The sequence below is a fragment of the Haliotis rubra genome, unplaced genomic scaffold, assembly GCF_003918875.1.
Source record: "Haliotis rubra isolate DU_JTF1 unplaced genomic scaffold, ASM391887v1 Scf716, whole genome shotgun sequence".
Lineage (NCBI taxonomy): Eukaryota > Metazoa > Mollusca > Gastropoda > Lepetellida > Haliotidae > Haliotis > Haliotis rubra.
The window spans coordinates 488,827-511,794 of NW_025767431.1; the positions used below are offsets into that span (position 1 = coordinate 488,827).

The window sequence follows — 22,968 nt, forward strand, 5'->3', positions numbered from 1 at the left end:
GCTAGGACAATAAATATGAAATCAAAATTTTTGACTTGATGGAACTCGATAAGCAATTGCGTGTCGAAATGTTGGCAAGAGATATGGCTTCCTTTACTTAGTCAACTCAAGAACTCGATTGTGATTTGGATCAGGTCACATACGATTAAATGGTTCATTATCGTAATGTATGAAGTATTATCTTTGCAAGAACAATATGAACCACAAATATATCCAGCAATGTCACGACTCAAAATAACTTCCAAACGTATTTAGAAGTATTCGAATATTATTGCAAGAAATCCAATGATTGGAAGTTCTATTTTAAAGTTTGTTATTGCAAATTCCTTTTGATATTTGTACCACTGAAAACAATACAGTGGGGGATAGTGAGTCATTTTGCATTTATAGGAATTCTCTGACCAGATTTGGTGCATGGTTAGAGTGAAGTTTCAAAATTCTTTGTCTAGTTACAAGACAGCCTATGACCCAAAAAAATCGACAATATTTTCCAGCCAACTTTTAAGACGATATTTATCATGATACTATAATGCTGTTGAGTGGATAAATTGTCAACACAATATATTTGGAAACTGTTTTTTAAAAGGTTTTCAAGTCAGTATAGGATAGATTACTGATCGATGTATGAGGTAATTTAAGTTAATCATCTGATGTAAACAATTTTACACTTAAAATGTCAAGATATCTAACTCTGAATGAAGAGATGTGGATTTTGTTAGATCCACAAAAGAAGTTTGTAAAGAAAGTTGGATATATAGAACGTTTAATAGGATATGTTGGGGATACATTGATGTACATTGCCAACCTAAAATTATATGAACTTGTTAATTTTGCTTCTTTTGATATTAGCATATCTACACCTTGCAAATTGATATTTATTCTTCTATTTTCATGCCTTATTGTAATCAAGAGTACAATATCACTTAGATAGTTCCCGATTTTCCCCTTAATTTCTACATTCCCAGCATTCCATTGGGGCAGTGTTGCAAAAACTGAAGATGACTAACTGATCTTGACCTGCAACAGGTATGTGTAATCCAAACCCTTCAGTAAATGATGTACATAAAATTATCCAAATAATGTAAATCCTATGAATCAGAAAAATACATAAAATTTTTCGTAACTTCCAACTGGAAATATTTTCCACTTATACACATCTCCTTTCAGAAGCAGTTTGGCGGTTTTGGACGAACAAGAGGGTTCATTCACCTAGAAGACAAAGAAGTGGGAAAGCAGAGGCCTTTGTCCGCAAAGAACAGCAAAAGATTCATATGTGTAAGTAAATTCTAACCGTTCTCAATTCTAATGTTACACAGGTTAACATTTAAGGAAAACCTTTTTTGAGAAAAAAATCAAGTTAAAGAACAAATAAACTTTGTTTTTTTTTACTCTTTTAACTATTACATATGAAAGATTTGTGGTCAGTCTTATGGGGAACACCAAATTCATTCTTTAAAAACTTGTGGTTAATTAGTACCGAGCGATTAAAAGTTGCCAAAAAGTCGCCTGCTTCACTCTCGCCCGCCAACGAAACCACAGACAGGTTACGTAACTCTGTCGCCAGAGCACTGCAGTGACGTCATATGAGGAAGGATTTTCAGTTAGTTGTATAGAAAGTGTGTAGCAAGCTCGTCATTTTGATGATTTCTCTACATCAACGAAGACATGCCAAATCGTTGCGTTGTAGTCAATTGCTCCTAGAGGTCGGGCGATGGTGTCGCCATGCACAGATTTCCACAGGACCCCGCAGTTCGTGCAAAATGGGTTATGTTTGTGAGTGCGAAGCGAGCGTTGTGGAAGCCTGAAACGATATCTTACTTGTGTTCAGATCGCTTCACGGAAGTTAAAGAATCAAAACTACTTACTAATCGTAGTAAAATATGTATATGATTGATGACCATGAAGATTTTCCATGACACAACTTGTAACATAACGATTTCTGCCTCAGAAGCGAGGTTGTGGTCGAAGTAACAATAATACTGTAAGTAGTATTATATTGACACCCACCTCGCCTCCACGAGAGAAATTGTTATGTTATACGCTATGTCATGCAAAATCCTATTGACCATCAATCAAATACATATTTTACTACCAGTAGAAAGAAGTTTTGATTTTGTAACTCGGTGAAAACAAACCTAAATAGCATTTATACTCAGATTGGCGGATGTTCTCGACAGTGCGCCGCTGCTAAAGTCTGTTAGAATTAATGAGATTATGGTTTGTTTTCATCAAGTTAGAAAATCAAAACTACTTTCTACTCGTAGTTAAATATGTATTTGAATCATAACCAAAAGCATTTTGCATGACACAACTTATAACATAACGATTTCTTCCACGGAAGCGAGGTGGGGGGGTCGACGTGACAATACTGCGCGATAACTTTCTTGCTACATTCACGGGGTTAACGTCCACTCACCAGTATGTATATACTAGTCAATGTACGTCTTTATATTTGGTCTTATAATCCTAATTAGTTTATTATCATACTTGTATGCATTTTGAAACTAAATAAAAAGCAGACGATCTGCTGATACTTATAGTGCATTTATAACAGGACTGTTATATCTAGACATTTTATAGTTTGCCAATGTGAATCATAATTCGCACACACGCCCTAGTATGTCTCATTACACTTCATGGCGAAAACAACAATTCTGTTGAATGCTACAACAAATGAATAAAAACAAAATGCAAATATTAAAATTAAAACAGAATAAATTTATAGGAACAATGTCAGGCTATTACCTTGTTCGAGGAATGTATCCATCAATATATAAAAAACCCGAGTGATATGCCATTCATCTGCAGCTGTTCCAAGTGATGTGTCTTTCAACAGTCTAGTATACGAAAAAGTGATATATAGTTTCAGGTATGTCACATTGGTGTATAGTCTCATTGGTCACCCAAGATAGCACACCTGGCAACTAATTGCATAATGTCCACCATTCTTTAAAAACGGTAATTTAGTTAACCAATAATGAGCAATCAATCACTGTATTGGCGGTTAATCCTTTGAAGGAAGGACGTTGTTTTTAAGCAGACACAGCCACGACAGGGTGTATTCAGTATAGATTGATAAATCTACATACATAAACACTACCTTTTGACAAATCCGCTGTGTAAGATAAAAGTAATCAATCAATCAGCGTGTTCTCGGTTAATCCTTTTTATCGATGTTTATAATGTTGAATATTTACTCCAGACACAAGAAATGCCAAATGGGAACCTTTGTCGGGTAATCTAAGTGGTGTTACCACTAATTATACCTGTTATAAATTCATTAACTGACCATCAAGTGAATGATGACAAATAACATGTGTAGGTTTATACCACCTAACACGGGTTACAACGAGGGAGTATTAATTGCTGTATTGCATGCAATTTTAATTGCATGTGAAAACTTATGGGCCGAAACTGTTTTGAGAATACAAACAGAACTTCATTGTTGCATAAGAAATACATATAAGCATTTGCTGTGTGCTAAAACTGTATGTACCTATTTACCTAAGTAAAATTTCAGATTCTTCTAGCAATGGCAAAATAGGGTTGTTTAGTTTACCGATTCAAATAAATCAAATGTCAATTTTTAATATCAAGCGTAATAGAGGTCATATTTTTACATGACATGATTAAATATCGAGGTAAAAAAACAGAAATGGGATCAATTTGGATCAGTCATTATACAAATAAGGCCTAACGACACCAAGCGATTTTGACAGAATCGTCTATGAAAACAAGTTGTAACTCGGAAACTAGGCAAAGCAGGAGACAAAATTATATGACAGAAGATTGTGAGAACATATAGCTTTCATTTTCCAAAACAGTTGTCACGATTTCAGGTTTATACAAACCTGTAAACAAGATAATTTACCCCCTGAAATGTAGATGAATTCTGCATCGGCCCTCATATCTATTCCTCATATGACGTCACAGAGACGCCCCGCTCTGATTGGTTGAAATTTCATTCGCGGGTGAGAATTGTGCACTGTTGTCAAAAAGGTCGATTTAAGTTGATTAAAGATCGAAGTGAGTAGTTTTAATGACGGGGTTTCATTTATAGCGATGCCAGTTAGTGATTTATGTATTTGACACCAGGCGAGCATGTCCTGCCCTACTGGTACACAATTTGCAGAAATAGTGTTCCTCAAAGCGGAAATATATGAACAACGTTGAGGAAGTAAATGTCCCAAAGGACGGGTAAGTCAGGAAACTGTGAGGAGAGTAAAAGTCGTAAAAAGATGTAAGAAAAATGTAAAGCCATGTTTGTAGAAAATATAACAGATATGTAAGTCTCGAAAACGAGAAGGGAGCGACAGTCGTGAAGGACCTGGAAATAGAAAAACGTTCCACATCAAAACTAATATGTGTCAAAAGCCTAGTCGATTGTGCGATTCCGATTAAAACAATGTGTTCATGTTTATTAAATATTGATATCAGCTGTTCGCGAACAGTTGAACGTATCCTGCATAACAATTGGTATTCTTCACACACACGCGTAAAGCCAGACAACTGTTCACCCCAAAAACACATGAACACATGGTACAAGTTATATTGGGGGATTGCTTCGGATATCATTTATTTACTGATGCATCCAATTTAGAAATTTTCCCCATGTGAGTATAATATAACCTTTGGATAGCTTTACTTAGGCCTTGAATGTTGTAACTTTGATCGAACAAGTTCTGAGCAAGAGTCATATAAAGATCTTTGACATCCTGGTGACTGAGCATACTCGACTGTACCTCAAAAGTTGCGAAATGAGAGCACCAAAGGCTGGTGCTGTTGGAATATTGCTCGACATTAAGAGAAAGTTTACTATTGGAACTTGGAAGATGACATAATCCTTTTTGTCATACATCCTTGGGGTGAGGCTTTGTTCTTTAAGGTTGTGGACATCTGAAGGGCGGCTTAGGAAAATATACATGCATATGGTAATGCTTCCGAAGGTTTGAATCCCAGATTGGACCTGGTTATGATCCATGGTTTGACTGCACCATACTACGGCATGTTACCAGGAGAGCAAACCTTCACCAGCCTCACTTTGATCTTTCTTACTGTTTCATCTTCATTAAGTTAGGATGGCTTGTGAACACAAAGATTACACATGGATTGGACATCATCAATTTATTTGATCGGTAGCCATGTTGTGTACATCAGTGACGTTCTTTTACACAAAAGTTGTACAGGCACCCAAAGAAGGAATCAGATTAGGGATGTATATAAAAGTTGGAATGGTTATAACTAAATCGGAATATGATTCTTAAGTACCATACATTACATCCCCTTCGTTTTACTAAAGAAAACCTTCATTTAAAATTTACCAAAACTTATTCATATTAACACATAAGCAGCTAATAAAATATTCAAACTTCCCTGTAACTGCAAAAACTTTAGGCTAAACTCTTAACACTTAACTTTCACATTGATAAAAAAAATATAGTTTAAAATTAACAGTCTTTCAAAATATGTTTCAACAGAATGCTTTAAACTGAATGTCAATCTTCAAACCGCCCCGGTTTGAACACTGGTCGACCACTTGACGTGTAGGTAGTTGGGTTTCTCATCAGAATGCTCTGAGGTCGGACTGGATAGTCTTGCTTCATCGGTGAGCTTGACGTTGGTTCAGGTGTTGTTGGTTGGTCTGGAATTACTGGTCTTTCATATACTGAGGGCTGGTCTGGTTGAAAGAGTTCTTTGGTGGGGTTTATGTCACGTCGATTTCTCCGATATGCAACACCGTTCACAGTTTTCAGATGGTAAGACCTGGGAGTATCAGCTGGTTTTGTGATCGTTGCTGGTACCCAATCTCTTCCAAGTTTCACTCGCACTTTGTCGTCCGGATACAGGGGTTGTCGAACTTTGGACGTTCGATCATAATAATGTTTCTGGTACATTCGCGACTCTGTTATTGCCTTCCGAACATTCTCTGGGTTGACCACTTTCGGTTGCAACATCTCATTATGGCAAGGCAAGTTTGTGTTGAGTCTTCGACTCATCAGCAGTTGAGCAGGCGATCCAAGAGCACATACAGGGGTGTTCCTATATGCAAGGAGTGATAAGTATGGGTCTTCATTTCTTTCCTTTTCTTTCAGCAACATTCTTTTGACTGTCTGAACAGACTTCTCGGCTAGTCCATTAGCCTGAGGATAGGTTGGAGAAGATGTCACATGTTTGAAGTCGTATGACCGTGAGAACTGTTTGAATTCACTTGACGCATATTGGGGTCCATTATCCGAGATAACTTTGTCTGGCACTCCATGGCGTGCAAAGATTGACTTCATATGGGTTATTACAGAAGATGCCTTTGTGTTTGTCAGTGCAGCGATCTCTATGTACAGGCTATAGTAGTCAACAACTAGCAAGTATTCACGCCCACTGAAGTGGAAGAGATCTGTTGCCACCATTTTCCAAGGAAGACTTGGAATATCTGTGGGAATCATAGGCTCTTTGCTTGGCATCATTCGATATTGTTGACAAACACTGCACAGATCTACCATCCTCTCAATGTCACTGGACATCCGAGGCCAGTACAGAAGATCCCTGGCACGATCTTTGCACTTTTGCATGCCCATGTGACCTGTATGAATTCTCTCCAACATCTGCTCTCTCATTACAGTGGGAATAATTACTTTTCTCCCTATAAACAGAATTCCTTCAACATGACTTAATTCGTCACGAAATGTCCAATAGTCACGGGTTTCTGAGACACATTCCTTGACCGATGTAGGCCATCCATTGTGGATATACTTTGCTACTGCTTGTAGCGATGTATCCTGACTTGTTGCAGCTCTGATGTCAGACATCTTGTCGTTGGAGATTGGCAGGTTGGATATGACCATGTGTACATATGCTTGTACATCGTCATCTAGCGAGTTAATGTTGAGCAGTTTGTCTGTCTCTTTAAAGTGTCTCGATAGCATATCTGCCACTGGGATCTCCTTCCCAGGTGTGTACTGAACTGTCATGTCGTACATCTGTAGACGAATACGCATTCTTTGCAGTCTCAGCGGAACAGCATGTAATGGTTTTTTAAATATTGTCTCAAGTGGTTTATGGTCGGAGATGACCTTGAAGCTTTTTCCAAAGAGGTAGTGGTGAAATTTTTCACACCCGAACACGATTGCCATCATTTCCTTTTCTATTTGTGCGTAATTACGCTGTGAATCTGTCATTGCCTTTGAGGCATATGCTACAGGTCCTTTCTCCTGTAACAACACGGCTCCAACGCCATTTTGTGATGCATCGACCTGAAGAATCACATCTTTCTTTCGATCAAAATACTGCAGCACAGGCCCTGGTGACCTTGTGATGAGATCTTTTATCTCACGAAAAGCTCTGTCATGATTTGATGTCCAATCCCAGTGTGAGTCGTTCTTAATGAGCTCACGGAGGACATGTGTTTTCTCTGATAGAGATGGCGCATACTGGGCTAAGTAAGTAAACATACCCAGGTATCCTTCAAGCTCTTTCTTGCAGGTTGGTGTTTCCATTTGTCTCACCGCCTCAATCTTCTCTGGGTCTGGCTTCATGCCCTCAGAAGTAAGAAGCTCGCCAAAGAACTTGACTTCTGTTTGGCACAGTTGAAGTTTGTCAACATTTAGTTTGATACCCTTCTTGCTTGCTGTTTCCAGTGCTTCTTTCAGGTTCTCGTCATGCTCCTGAATAGTTCTGCCTGATATCAGAATGTCATCCACAATAGGGTGAGTGTCTTTCAGATCTTCAAATGCTTTGTCCATACGTTTTTGGAACACTTCACTTGCACTTTTAATTCCGAATGGAAGCGATACTGCCCAAACGGTGTGTTGAATGCTGTCAACAGTGATGACTCGTGGTCTAAGGGAATCTGCCAGTATGATGACTTAGCATCAAGGACTGTAAAGTACTTGTGCCCAGCTACTTTGCTTGTAACATCTTCTATTGTTGGCATTTTGTAATGTTCTCTGCGAACTGCTTTGTTAAGATCTGCAGGGTCCAGACACAAACGAATGTCACCCGAGGGCTTGGTGACTACCACTATTGAGTTTACCCATTGTGTTGGCTCATCAACCTTACATATTACTTGTAGGTTTTCCATACGCTGAAGTTCCAACTTGACTTTCTCTTCCATTGCTATAGGCAGCTTTCGCGGTGCATGAATAACAGGTGACACACTGTCATCCACCTGTATCCTGTACTCTTCTTTCATATGACCAAGTCCCTTGAATACATGTTCATATTCCTTGATCATGTCTTCAGCTTTACTTGAATGACAGCTTCTCTTGGCTTCTACCGATAGTAGAACTTTTACGAGTTTCATGTCTTCACATGACTTCAGACTCAATATGGAAGGTCCTTCACTCACAACAAAGAATTTGAGATTGTCACTTGTACCTCCATACGTACATTTCAGTCTAGCAGTTCCACGAACATCCAGCCATCTACCTCCGTACGCATGTAATTTTGAGTTTGCTTTCTCCAGCGGTCCTAGAGTGTCAGCATAATTGTTGTAGTCACTTTCTGAAAGAATGTTTACTTGTGCACCAGTGTCAAGTTTCATGCTGATGGAATGATGATCATTCACTACTATATCTGCGAAAACTTCTGTTCTGTCAGCTTCATCAACTGCGTCCACATTGTTGTTGATACTACCAATAAAAAAATCATCCTCGAAGTCTTCTTCTATAGCATGAACTTGAGAATCAGGATTGCCTTTGTTGTTTTTTCTGGAATATGTCTGTTTATCAGAATTCCTGGGAGGTGGCCTATGTGACGACTTGTATCTGCATGCTGACGCAAAGTGGTTCATCTTATGACAGTTGAAACATTCCATACCTTCAGCTGGACATTTGTCTGTCCTGGCATGTTGCATAGCACATTTCGGGCAATGTGGTTGTAGGTTCTCACGTCTACCATAGTTCTGTCTTCTATTCACTTGTGTTGGGGGTCTAGAGTTTTTTTCTGATTTCTTCTGTGTTACATGATGGACCTGGGATTCTGCACTAATTTCTTTCATTTGTTTCTTGCTAACTTCTACACCTCTGGCGGTTGTGAGTGCTTTTGTCAGATCAAGATCATGTTCTTGGAGTAAACGTTCTTGAATTTGTTTACAGTTAGTCCCACACACAATTCTGTCTCTGATCATATCCTCAGAAATTAGACCAAAAGCACAGTCTTTAGCCAATGTTCTTAAATCTGTGAGATACTGATCAACTGATTCATTTGGGGCCTGATTTCTTGTATAGAATCTGTATCTGTTGATGGTGACATTTTGTCTAGGTACACAGTGTGCTTCAAACCTTTCCATCAAAGTTTTCACTTTTCCTTTATCACCTTCCCCAATTGTCCATGTATTGTAAATATCACGACCATCCTGACCAATGTATAGCAGAAAGTAGCTAAACTTTTCACTGTCTTGCTTGTTTGTAAGAGGGCCATCAAACAATAGTTGAATTGTCTGTTTCCATTTCTTCCAATTTTCCGCCAAATTATTTGACTCAAAGTTCAGAGGTTGAATGTCTATTTTAGTTGCATTTTCACTTTAAACACTCACATTTGAGAGAATCCCACTTCTGACACCATGTTTCATCTTCATTAAGTTAGGATGGCTTGTGAACACAAAGATTACACATGGATTGGACATCATCAATATATTTGATCGGTAGCCATGTTGTGTACATCAGTGACGTTCTTTTACACAAAAGTTGTACAGGCACCCAAAGAAGGAATCAGATTAGGGATGTATATAAAAGTTGGAATGGTTATGACTAAATCGGAATATGATTCTTAAGTACCATACATTACACTTACCATGATACTTCCCCACATGGGTACAATGTATGAAACCCATTTCCGGTGTCCCCCGCCGTGATATTGCTGGAATACAGCTAAAAGCGGCGTAAAACTAAAGTCACGCACTCACTCTTACCATGATACATAACTGATGCTCAGTCTATCTCTCTCCCTCAATGCATGTACGAACTTTGTTGAGTCATGTCCAATATTGAGACCACACAGTTCCACGTTTCATCTCAGACGGTGAACTCCCCAATACATAAATCACAACCAGAACATGTACACAATACCACGTGCCTCTAGTGACAGTCAACATTACATCAGCACATCGCTACATGACCACCTATCGTATCCACACAGGAAAACTGGGACGTTGTGGTCAGAAACCATTCCTATCCTACTACACTCCAGCATATTGCGTTGCAGATTTTGAAGAGAACACTTGTGATGCCTACACATGACCTTCCACCAACAACCCACAGTGCCGCAAATATGCATAGATTTGCTGATAAATTACCCCCGAACTTTAGACGAATGTGTTCGTTGCTGGACACTCAGTGTTTTCTGCTGTGTCATTTCCGCGGCTCAATAAATATAGATCGGGGAACACAGATAAGCAGGATCACATCAAAATGGTCAAGGCAAAGAAGTGGATACTTGCTCCACAATTTGTGGGGGAGCCAAAGGGCTCCAACTACAAGTTCGAAGAGGAGAACCTTCCTGCATTGAAAAATGGAGGTGAGAGTATGGCGTAATGATGGCCTTGTGATCTCCCACTTACACAGTCCGCCGCGATTATGTTTAAGTATTGTTGCATCTGGAGTAATATATGTCAATCACTCATATACATTTTAATTATTGATGGTGTATTATTTCAACCACTGTCAGACGAAAAACTAGATGCAATAGTTTCAAGCATCTATGCTTTCTAACATGTCACAAATGTTAGCGTTCCTTTGAATTACGAAAGCCTAAAGCAGCCATTTTTGTAAGATAAGATAGTTTTTCAGCGACATTTCTCTTTCCTTTGATTAGTTTTCTCATTGCTTCGTGTATTTTCTCGTTATTTCAGTTATTTTCTCATTGCTTCTATTAATTGGTCAAGTATTTTCTCATTACTTGAAGTTACTTTTAACAGCTTGAAATGCAGAAATTCAGAATGATTTCTCGTTGCTTCGACATTTCGACTTCGATTAATTTTCGTGGATGTTTCGGACTAGTACTATTTTAAGACATAATATAAATCTAAGCATGTGAAGCATGCATATGACATCGTTGCCATCGTTAATAGTGAGTGATAATGAGTTTTACGCCGCTTTTAGCAATATTCCAGCAATATCACCGCGGCGGAACACCAGAAATGGGCTTCACACATTGTACATGTGGGGAATCGAACACGGGTCTTTGGTGTGCATGACGAGCAAACGCCCAGACGTGACTTAATATGTCATGTTTAGATTCTTGTCAAAATTAATGAGCTTGGGCTTAAGCTTTAAGCTTGGGCTTAAATTGTTAAATAATATAATCTCTTTAATTTGATTTATTACTCATTTAGTATTAAGATATGGATATAATGATACATACTTTGAAATTAATTCAATGATTTATATACTATTCTGCCTTGTTTCGTTTGATTTAGGACTCATTAAGTTTTACTAATTGCATATATTGATACATACTTTGAAATTAAGTCAATAATTGAACATCTTCAAGTATTTAAATTACATTCTGTCCTATTATTTTTAGTTACATAATCAGCACTCTCATAAAACTTTAGAAACAAAAGCATTTAGAATTAGGAGAGAGAGTACAATTCTTTGGTCAATTCTTTAAGATACACATACAAAATGTCTTGGAAAGGGCAGCCAGTAAATTTTGATTTACCAAAAAAGAGACCTTTAACTTTAAAGAACAATTAAACTTTGTTTTTTTTACTCTTTTAACTATTACATATGAAAGATTTGTGGTCAGTCTTATGGGGAACACCAAATTCATTCTTTGAAAACTTGTGGTTAATTAGTACCGAGCGATTAAAAGTTGCCAAAAAAGTCGCCTGCTTCACTCTCGCCCGCCAACGAAACCACAGACAGGTTACGTAACTCTGTCGCCAGAGCACTGCAGTGACGTCATATGAGGAAGGATTTTCAGTTAGTTGTATAGAAAGTGTGTAGCAAGCTCGTCATTTTGATGATTTCTCTACATCAACGAAGACATGCCAAATCGTTGCGTTGTCGTCAATTGCTCCTAGAGGTCGGGCGATGGTGTCGCCATGCACAGATTTCCACAGGACCCCGCAGTTCGTGCAAAATGGGTTATGTTTGTGAGTGCGAAGCGAGCGTTGTGGAAGCCTGAAACGATATCTTACTTGTGTTCAGATCGCTTCACGGAAGTTAAAGAATCAAAACTACTTACTAATCGTAGTAAAATATGTATATGATTGATGACCATAAAGATTTTCCATGACACAACTTGTAACATAACGATTTCTGCCTCAGAAGCGAGGTTGTTGTCGAAGTAACAATAATACTGTAAGTAGTATTATATTGACACCCACCTCGCCTCCACGAGAGAAATTGTTATGTTATACGCTATGTCATGCAAAATCCTATTGACCATCAATCAAATACATATTTTACTACCAGTAGAAAGAAGTTTTGATTTTGTAACTCGGTGAAAACAAACCTAAATAGCATTTATACTCAGATTGGCGGATGTTCTCGACAGGGCGCGCCGCCATTTTTGAAAATCGTGAAGTCACGGGCTAAAGTCTGTTAGAATTAATGAGATTATGGTTTGTTTTCATCAAGTTAGAAAATCTAAACTACTTTCTACTCGTAGTTAAATATGTATTTGAATCATAACCAAAAGCATTTTGCATGACACAACTTATAATATAACGATTTCTTCCACGGAAGCGAGGTGGGGGGGGGTCGACGTGACAATACTGCGCGATAACTTTCTTGCTACATTCACGTGGTTAACGTCCACTCACCAGTATGTATATACTAGTCAATGTACGTCTTTATATTTGGTCTTATAATCCTAATTAGTTTATTATCATACTTGTATGCATTTTGAAACTAAATAAAAAGCAGACGATCTGCTGATACTTATAGTGCATTTATAACAGGACTGTAATATCTGGACATTTTATAGTTTGCCAATGTGAATCATAATTCGCACACACGCCCTAGTATGTCTCATTACACTTCATGGCGAAAACAACAATTCTGTTGAATGCTACAACAAATGAATAAAAACAAAATGCAAATATTAAAATTAAAACAGAATAAATTTATAGGAACAATGTCAGGCTATTACCTTGTTCGAGGAATGTATCCATCAATATATAAAAAAACCGAGTGATATGCCATTCATCTGCAGCTGTTCCAAGTGATGTGTCTTTCAACAGTCTAGTATACGAAAAAGTGATATATAGTTTCAGGTATGTCACATTGGTGTATAGTCTCATTGGTCACCCAAGGTAGCACACCTGGCAACTGATTGCATAATGTCCACCATTCTTTAAAAACTGTAATTTAGTTAACCAATAATGAGCAATCAATCACTGTATTGGCGGTTAATCCTTTGAAGGAAGGACGTTGTTTTTAAGCAGACACAGCCACGACAGGGTGTATTCAGTATAGATTTATAAATCTACATACATAAACACTACCTTTTGACAAATCCGCTGTGTAAGATAAAAGTAATCAATCAATCAGCGTGTTCTCGGTTAATCCTTTGATCGATGTTTATAATGTTGAATATTTACTCCAGACACAAGAAATGCCAAATGGGAACCTTTGTCGGGTAATCTAAGTGGTGTTACCACTAATTATACCTGTTATAAATTCATTAACTGACCATCAAGTGAATGATGACAAATAACATGTGTAGGTTTATACCACCTAACACGGGTTACAACGAGGGAGTATTAATTGCTGTATTGCATGCAATTTTAATTGCATGTGAAAACTTATGGGCCGAAACTGTTTTGAGAATACAAACAGAACTTCTTTGTTGCATAAGAAATACATATAAGCATTTGCTGTGTGCTAAAACTGTATGTACCTATTTACCTAAGTAAAATTTCAGATTCTTCTAGCAATGGCAAAATAGGGTTGTTTAGTTTACCGATTCAAATAAATCAAATGTCATTTTTTAATATCACGCGTAATAGGCGTCATATTTTTACATGACATGATTAAATATCGAGGTAAAAAAAACAGAAATGGGATCAATTTGGATCAGTCATTATACAAATAAGGCCTAACGACACCAAGCGATTTTGACAGAATCGTCTATGAAAACAAGTTGTAACTCGGAAACTAGGCAAAGCAGGAGACAAAATTATATGACAGAAGATTGTGAGAACATATAGCTTTCATTTTCCAAAACAGTTGTCACGATTTCAGGTTTATACAAACCTGTTAACAAGATAATTTACCCCCTGAAAAGTAGATGAATTCTGCATCGGCCCTCATATCTATTCCTCATATGACGTCACAGAGACGCCCCGCTCTGATTGGTTGAAATTTCGGTCACGGGTTAGAATTGTGCTCTGTTGTCAAAAAGGTCGATTTAAGTTGATTAAAGATCGAAGTGAGTAGTTTTAATGACGGGGTTTCATTTATAGCGATGCCAGTTAGTGATTTATTTATTGTACCCCCCTAGAGTATATGTGATCTTTAATGTAATTTCATGAAAATGTACACTGATATTCCAAAGAGCTTTCAAAATAAACACTGTTTAATACGTGCAATGTATAATTAGAAATATGCAGCTAAAGGAGTTTTAAATAGTATATAGTAAAGCGCCAATGTACATTATGTTTTGGTCTGGACATATTTCACCTTGCACACATCAATTAACAATTTATTAACAACACCCCACTAAATAGTAGCTGCAAACACATTGTCAATAGCAGTATGAGATATTAGTTATGGAGGTCCGCCTCTGACCCCATTCAATTTCTTGTCTGCCAGAATGACCCCACATTATTTTTTAAACCCAAAAATTTCTTTTCACATTATTTTCAAAATAATGGATAATTCGCAGTTCTATACATATGATATCAAAGCATAATGTATGTAACATTCAGAAAATAAGTTATAGCTTTCACATAAGAATTTCTCGGAAAAATAGGCAATGATAGTATGAATTTAGTGTGCATTCCTAAGAGATGTTATTAATTCAATGTCAATGTTTTCTATAAGTCACAACTGTTATTTAGTGAAAGAAAATCTTTTTTTGTCAGTCATCAAATGTCCAACCCAAGCTAAGGAAATATGTCCTTCTCTCGCTTGTCTCTCTACTCTTACAAATTTCACTAAGTTCTTCTGCGATTGAAACTTTTATCACTTTTCAGGTCAAATGATCAGTTTTGATTTATTGAACTTCGTGCTTATTGGACAGTGGTTACAGTTTATTTTTCCTCAAGCTTAAGGAACATTGGACAGTTTTCCTTTCTCCAGCTAGCGAAATTGTTGACGAATGCTTGTTTGTACTGATTGTTTTTTGTTTTCTAAATTTCAGAAGCTGGAAAGCAGGAAGAAGGTCCTGACAACGATTGACTGGCCGGAGAAGAAGAAGCAGAACGTTCTTCCTCTCTTGGGGAAAGAGTTAACATTTCTCAAATTGGAAAACCAAATAATATGGATTCATCTACATTGATGAGTTTAAGGAAAACATTCAATACTCACTGCTATTTATTCCCAAATTGCTTTTAATTATACTCATGCCAATAATGGTTGTCACCCCCCCCCAATTACACCCACACCCCTCTCCAATTAAACAAATTGAAGGGGTGACAACCATTATTGGCATGAGTCTATTTATGCATTTTGAAAATGTGAATTTATTAATGTGAACATTCCAAATATCATTTGTTTATCAGCAAATTGTTGAATGTAAATAAACCTATCATGACTTTGTGTTTTATTCTGTTATTTATTTGTCATCCTGATGGTTTTACCATTGTGCAATTGTATAAAATACCTGATTTTGTATGTGTGTTGCATGAAACACAACCTCTTTTCTGGAGGAGCGCATGGTTCCTAGTATGGTGATCTACCTTCAGTTGTTGGCTATCTATAGCCCGTTTTTATATTGTATTGTCTTCATAAATAAAATAGTTTTACATGTTCATGCTAGTTTTACACTCCATCTGTGATACTCTAGTTATTTTACAGTCCTTCGATGACTGATTATTTAGCAATTATTTTGTTTTGTTTATGTAAAACATTTCTCGTCACTATATGGCTGAAATATTGCCGACTCACTCACTTTGGAGGAGCCTGTAAGGGGCCGGCACAACAGATTCAGTTTCATGGAAACCAGGTTATAAGCTGGGAACTAGGTTGGAAACAACAATGAACTAAGCACCAGCAAGAGCCTCCATGGACGAGTGGGTAAAGTCCCGACATGGATACCATCCAGATACTGGTGCAAAATGTAGTTTCAGTTTTAATGGAAACTAGGTTATAACTTGGAAACCAGGTTGAAACCTACAACAAACTAAACATGGAAACCAGGTTGAAACCTACAACAAACTAAAACATGGAAACCAGGTTGAAACCTACAATAAACGGAAACATGGAAACCAGGTTGAAACCTACAATAAACGAAAACATGGAAACCAGGTTGAAACCTACAATTAACGAAAAAACGGAAACCAGGTTGAAACCTACAATAAACGAAAACACGGAAACCAGGTTGAAACCTACAATAAACGAAAACACGGAAACCAGCTGGATCCTGCTTGGAGGGGTGGGTAATGAATCGCACTGGAAACCAGCCGGAAATGGTGCAAAATTCAGTTTCAGTTTTCATGGAAACCACAATGAAACTACAGGGAACTACATGGAAACCAACTGGAAATGGTGGTTTCCATGTCGTTTCTTCTCAGTTTCAGTGTTCCGGAAACCAACTTATTTTTATAGTGCATATTTAGTCATATTCGTTCCATTATGGTGAATGTATGTATCACTACACTGCACGTGCAAGCGCAGTGGGTATGGGATAGTGAGGTATTTTTGCCCCATAGCCTACCAGTGGCGTACTACACATGCCCACCGGCTTAGTTTTATAGTGCACAGGGAAAACTTCGACATAGGTGATTACGACATCAGCCATTTGTGCCACAACAATAAATGCACCTATGTCGAACACCTGTCTGCTGAACAACATAGCATCAATGCAGACAGAGTGGCCTGTGTAAACAGGGGTATGTGTAAAGGGCATGCACCATTCCCGGATTGCCTTTTGGAATTGAAGCTATAGATGAACACAATAACAAAGACAAAGTATGTTAAAAATACTGTATCATATAATATAGTAAACTTTTATTGGTACACTAATGTACTAATGATAATACCTCCGTTTCAATGGTATTATACTTGATTCGCGGAAAGTTGAGAGATGTATTTAAACATAAATTTGCACAAAGTTGGTAACCAATGTCTTGTCCCATGTTGAACTCAGACAATGGAGTGAAAGCCGACATGTTTGCAGTACAGTCTGGGTGCCCCCCCTGGACATTTCACATCCATGCCCTTTCCTTTCAACCAGGCACAAGTCCAGCAGAGCTTGTTCTGGAATGATGCACTGATTATAAACTTATTGTCGGTTACAGTTTCGCAGGCGATGCCGATTGCTTGTGATGCATTCTGCCCTGGCTTCTTCCTGCTTACTATTGTCGTCGAGTTGTATCGGCCATCCATTGCAATGTTCATTTCACATGGCTTTGTACCCCTCTTTCGATTAACATCCTTCACTAACTCCACCTTTTCAGCCATATCCTTAGTGTTAAGTTCAGTTACAGCCTTAGCCACAGTGTTGGAGGTCCTTTGCATACTGCTCCTGCATGGAGGTGGAATGTCCATGTTGGCCATAATCAGCCTCGCTCTCTTATTTCCTATGGGTGTGTCTTGTAGACCCAAGGCAAGTCCGACGTTAGGTGCTGCTGGGTTTGGTCCAGGTTTACCCGTCTGGATTTCCTTGTACAATTTCATTTCGGGTTCTACAAAGTCACACATGGCACATCTCAGTGTTATTTTCCAACACATACCCCATTTTCTCTCCTTGGCTATGTGCAGCTGAGGGTCATTACAGTTAGTTGATGTTGAGCGATGCAGCCGCAGAGCTGTGTTCCATGCTTCGGCCACCTTTTCAATGTCGACTAGTCGCATACCCTGCAAGTCATGTTTGCTATACTCTTGTTTCAGGTCAAGCTTGCTGGCTGAAGTGGGACGCAGAAGCATCACTGAAGTAGATATACCTTCGCAGTCAGGCGTTGACAGCTGAGTTCCAACCAGCCTTGACTTGGTGACCAGGGAGAAGTCTTTTGCACTGAACCTAGTCACAGTCCTGGGTATCTTGGGTGGAGAGGCACTTTCACACTCTTCAGATTCAAGGGTGAGACCTTTGTTCCAGGGAGTATGGCCTTGGCTGAAATGTGACTTTATTCGCTTGCGGTCACCTTTCATGGTGATTGTCTTCAACTGAACTAATGATAGAAACTGTGTACAGTGTGATGATTCTCAGCTTACTGCAAGCTGCATGACATCATAATGGTTTACAATTATGACGTCATAGGGTATTAGCATTATGACGTCATAACTGTAAACCATTATGACGTCATAATGCAGTTGAGCTATACACACAGATTGACACTTTGGCTTTGGCCTGGTGAGAGTGGTGACGCCCGGTGACTCGCTGCACTTGACTGGCTGTACACAGCTTCTTGAGCTGCCAATCAATTTATTGAGAAAAGATAGGGCTTTCTAATGAATATAAATTTAATTCTGCTCATGGTATTGGCACCAGCCTTCCATGATTTGACCCCAAGTTCAAGGTTGTTTAGTGTTTTTCCGGCTCGAAACCTCCGGTGACCATTGTTGACAGTGGATACAGCAAAATTGAGGTGGTCGACCCAGGCCGATATTTTGCTGGTTAAGTGACAAGTGGCAGGTTGGTCAGCATGCAACAGGAAAACAGCCTACGACCGATATTTATTATGGTAGACTGGCATGTAACTGTACATAGCCAATAGGGAAAATAATTGTGGTCTGAGGCCAGTTGCTGTGCCGGAAGTATACAAAACTAGGTCGTCAGCGCAGTCAAATTGGGAAAATGAGAGGGAAACTCAAACGTCTTTCATCCAAGATGTCACGGTCTGATGTTTTATCTTGGTAAGAATAATTTTAAAAACGAATACAAATAATTTTTTGTATTAAACACATAATAATCCATTCATTCAGTGTGATGTGTTAGCCAATCAGATCGCCGGAGGTAGTGAAGTCAAGCGCTGACGACCTATTTTTGTATACTTCCGGCACAGCAACTCGGTCTTGGGCGATTTAATAAAAGCCATCAAATGCATCCCAACGGAAAGCGCATATATATGCCCCCTACACACATTGGAGATATGGACAAGAGCTTTTGATACTTGTGAGACCTTTAAAATACGATATATTCATTGACGTGTGCGTAATTGTCCGGTTTTCGATCATGTCACAGTATTTCTGTGATGAACCTTTACATGTTATAAAGTAGGGGGGCTGGATAGTAAACCAGGGCTTAGTTTATCGATTTTCTGATCCGCAGTTTGGGCCTGTGATTTTCAAGAGATTTGATAAATGAACATAACTGATGTATAAAAACGGACAGGCAGATACTTTATTTGAGTCTCATCTCATATTTACTCGTAAAAGGACATGGGAATACAATGGTATAATACATGAACCACTTTGTAAGAGTTATGAGAGTCTCGTGTCGACAATATAAAACGTAAGTACACCACATAGAATACAAGGGTAAACTACATATAAACTATATAATAGATACTTACGTCTACTGAGAATATTAAAACAGGTTTTTGCACATTTAAACATGTATCATTATTGGTACAAAATGCTGAGAGCTTGTCACTATCTGACTACGCGTGGAAACAGCGTTCGAAATTATCGTCGGTCCTTCGACCCGTAGATAACTGAAAACCACTCGGACCCACAGCTTTTGTTTCCTGCAGGTCCTTATGACCGACAGCTTTTTCAGCCCCGATAACTAAGAGTACATTGGTTGACACATGTCATTCAGTAACTTCTAGTTAACATTTCTAATTGAACTCTTTTGTTTTTGTTGTCACATTTTTTGTTTGCTGTGAGGGGGCGGTGGGGTAACCTAGTCGTTAAAGCGTCCGCACGTTGCGCAGAAGACCCGGGTTCGATTCCAATGCGTGAAGCCCATTTCTGGTGTCCCACGCCGTGATAATGCTGGAATATTGCTAAAAGCGACGTAAAACAAAACTCACTCACTCACTGGCACCCTTGAAGAGCCACCTCCTCGTGGTGGGTGCTGGGTAACGCTAAGATCTCTTCGATCCCCCGTGTGGACCCGGGGGTATATTTGGTCCACAGCACCCAATTGCTGGTCGTAAGACCGAATTGGGCAACCTGTTTGCCGTGGGTTGCTCCCCTGTGTCGGTGGAGGACGGGAGTCTGGTGGTTGAGGGCACTGGAACCAGGACCAGGTGTTCCTGCTGCCCAACACACCACTTCGCCCCTTACTTCACCTATACGGGTGGTTGAATGGGCCCGGTTCAATCAATCGGCTGGTCACGCCAGGCCCTGTGCATAGTGAATATTATTGCACATATTTGATATATTATTTTGGTTTTGGCTATTCTAAATTCAAATTATTCATGACATTGTATTGCCTAGAGTCCTATGCCAGAAGGTGGTGGCTCATGGGCCAATCTGGCATAATTGACCTCCGGGTTCTATTGGTCTTCAGGTAACTGTCTAGGGCGGAACCAGCCTTACTTTTACTCTGTTTGACTATTGTAGCTACCTGTGTCTCTTTTGCTGGAGTATAGCACCCCTGTAACCCTGGTGTTTGAAGTCGGTTTCCACTTCGACACCGTCCTTGTTGACACTCCATGGTGGGCGGGGAGCAGGGATGTTGAATTTTTCCTATTACCATGGCAACACTACGCGTACGATATACTGGTTCTCGATCAAACAATAAAATAAGGCATTTAGACATTGATACTACTTCTTCTGATGATGATGAAAGCACTTCACAAGATAATGTTGACTCATGGCCACGTTTTCTAGTGGTCGATGGAGTTGATGGCTCAAGACAGAATTGTTCCCACAACCACCTATCTTCTCACTTTTGCTCTCCCCAAAGTTCCATCTTCAATCAAGGCTGGCTATTTAACATTGAGGTGAATGTTTATATACCTAACCCACTTCGCTGTTATAACTGCCTGAAGTTTGGACATGGGGCCAGGTCGTGCAACAAATCTCCAGTATGCTCCCGTTGCAGCAAAGATCATGACAGTTCTACCTGTACAGATGAGATTAGATGTGCTAACTGCAACGGTGAGCATTTTTCTTCCTCAAAATCTTGCCCTTTCTACCAGAAACAATCACAGATACTCAAACTAAAGCATACCAATACTATTTCCTTTTCTGAAGCAACTAAATTACTGGCTACACAAACTCATATTACTCCATCCTCAATCTCTTACTCTGCTGTCGTTTCTTCGTCACGCTCCAAAGTTAACAGAGCATGTCAGACAGACATCTGCTGGATCACAGACAAGCAGTCCATGTCTTCAGTTGCTCGAGACGTCAACAAATTACCATCAGCTGCATCACAGACTGATATCACCCTGAGCCTCAGACTTCGACTGAACCAGAAACTGAAATTGAGACAGTACAAAAATCACAAAAGCCTGTAAAACTAACCAGTAAGGAAAGAAAACAATTAAAAAAGAAAGAATTAAGATCCCTCAAACATGTTGAGGTGTCTTCCCCATTAACATCCTCCATAGAGGTTCATAACAGCTTTGAACCTTTGGACATGGAAGTAAATACATCTCCGTCCACTCAACGGAGATGATCTACCCCAAGATCCCGATCTCCAGTTAAGCCTCCATGAACTGTTCTTTTAATATTCTTCAGTAGAACTGTAGAGGATTAATAAACAATGTTAATGATTTGCAACTTTTAATTCAAGACTTTAAACCATCAGCATTATGTTTGCAGGAAACCTCAAATCCACAGATAAGTTTGATTTAAGGCAATATGATTCCTACAATTGTTTTTCGTCTCAAGGTGATAAGGCAACTGGAGGATCTTCTGTTTTAGTTAATCATGGAACTATTCACAGCGTTGTTCCTCTCAATACCCCTCTTCAGGCAGATGCGGTTCGTGTTACTCTGCATATTGTTGTCACCTGGTGTTCACTGTACATTGCGCCATCATCGTCTCTGCAGCAGTCTGACCTTCAGATGCTTTATGACCAACTCCCCATTATCATGGGAGATTTAAATGGTCATAACCCGCTTTGGGGGCAGTAATCACACCAACACAAAAGGAAACATTCTCGAAGATTTCTTCACAAATACCGATTTATGTATTTTTAATGATAGTTCTAGCACATATCTTCATCCTGCAATTAGTTCATACTCCTCTCTGGATATATCTGTTGCGGATTCAACTTTATACAATGAATCTGAATGGTCAGACCACGATGACCTCTGTGGAAGTGACCATTTTCCCACTATTCTATCATCCATAAACCCAAGTGATGCCGCCCCATCGTCAAGGTGGAACTTTAACAAGGCAGATTGGTCTTTATTTGAGACCTTATGCAATAACAGATTAAAACCCGAATTCTTTCGAAATGTGTCTGATCCTATTCAGGTGTTTTCTGATGAATTAAATATGACTGCTGATGATTGTATTCCAAAGTCCTCCATGGTTCCACACATCCGTAAGCCATGGTTTAATATTGAATGCAAACAAGCTAGAAAGGCTAGGAAGAAGGCAGAAAAATATTTCCGTCGACATCAAACAGTCCATTACTTAAATCAGTTTAAAATTTCAAACGCAAAGGCTCGTCGTACATTTAAACAAAATAAACGACAGTCATGGCTACACTATGTTTCCAAAATTAACTCACGTACACCTATTTCTAAGGTATGGAATATTGTGAAGAAGATTAAAGGTAAAGGGTCCAAATGCAGTGTCCACCATCTGAAGGATGGTGACAATGCATTGACGAATAAGGCCGAAATTGCCAATAAGCTTGGCGAAACACTCGCCAAGCATTCATCTTTATCAAATTTAGTCCCTGAGTTTCAGAAATACCAGAAACAACAGGAAAGACAAGTATGTCACGATA

The 22,968-nt window shown here is 38.9% G+C and overlaps 1 long non-coding RNA gene across 1 annotated transcript; it reads left to right on the forward strand.

Annotated features, from left to right (window-relative positions):
* The first annotated feature begins 869 nt into the window (after positions 1-869).
* Positions 870-15,351, forward strand: LOC124259297. The gene is made up of 3 exons (XR_006893818.1): positions 870-1,026; positions 1,168-1,275; positions 15,307-15,351. It is a non-coding gene; the product is annotated as an uncharacterized LOC124259297 (long non-coding RNA).
* The last annotated feature ends 7,617 nt before the right edge of the window (positions 15,352-22,968 follow it).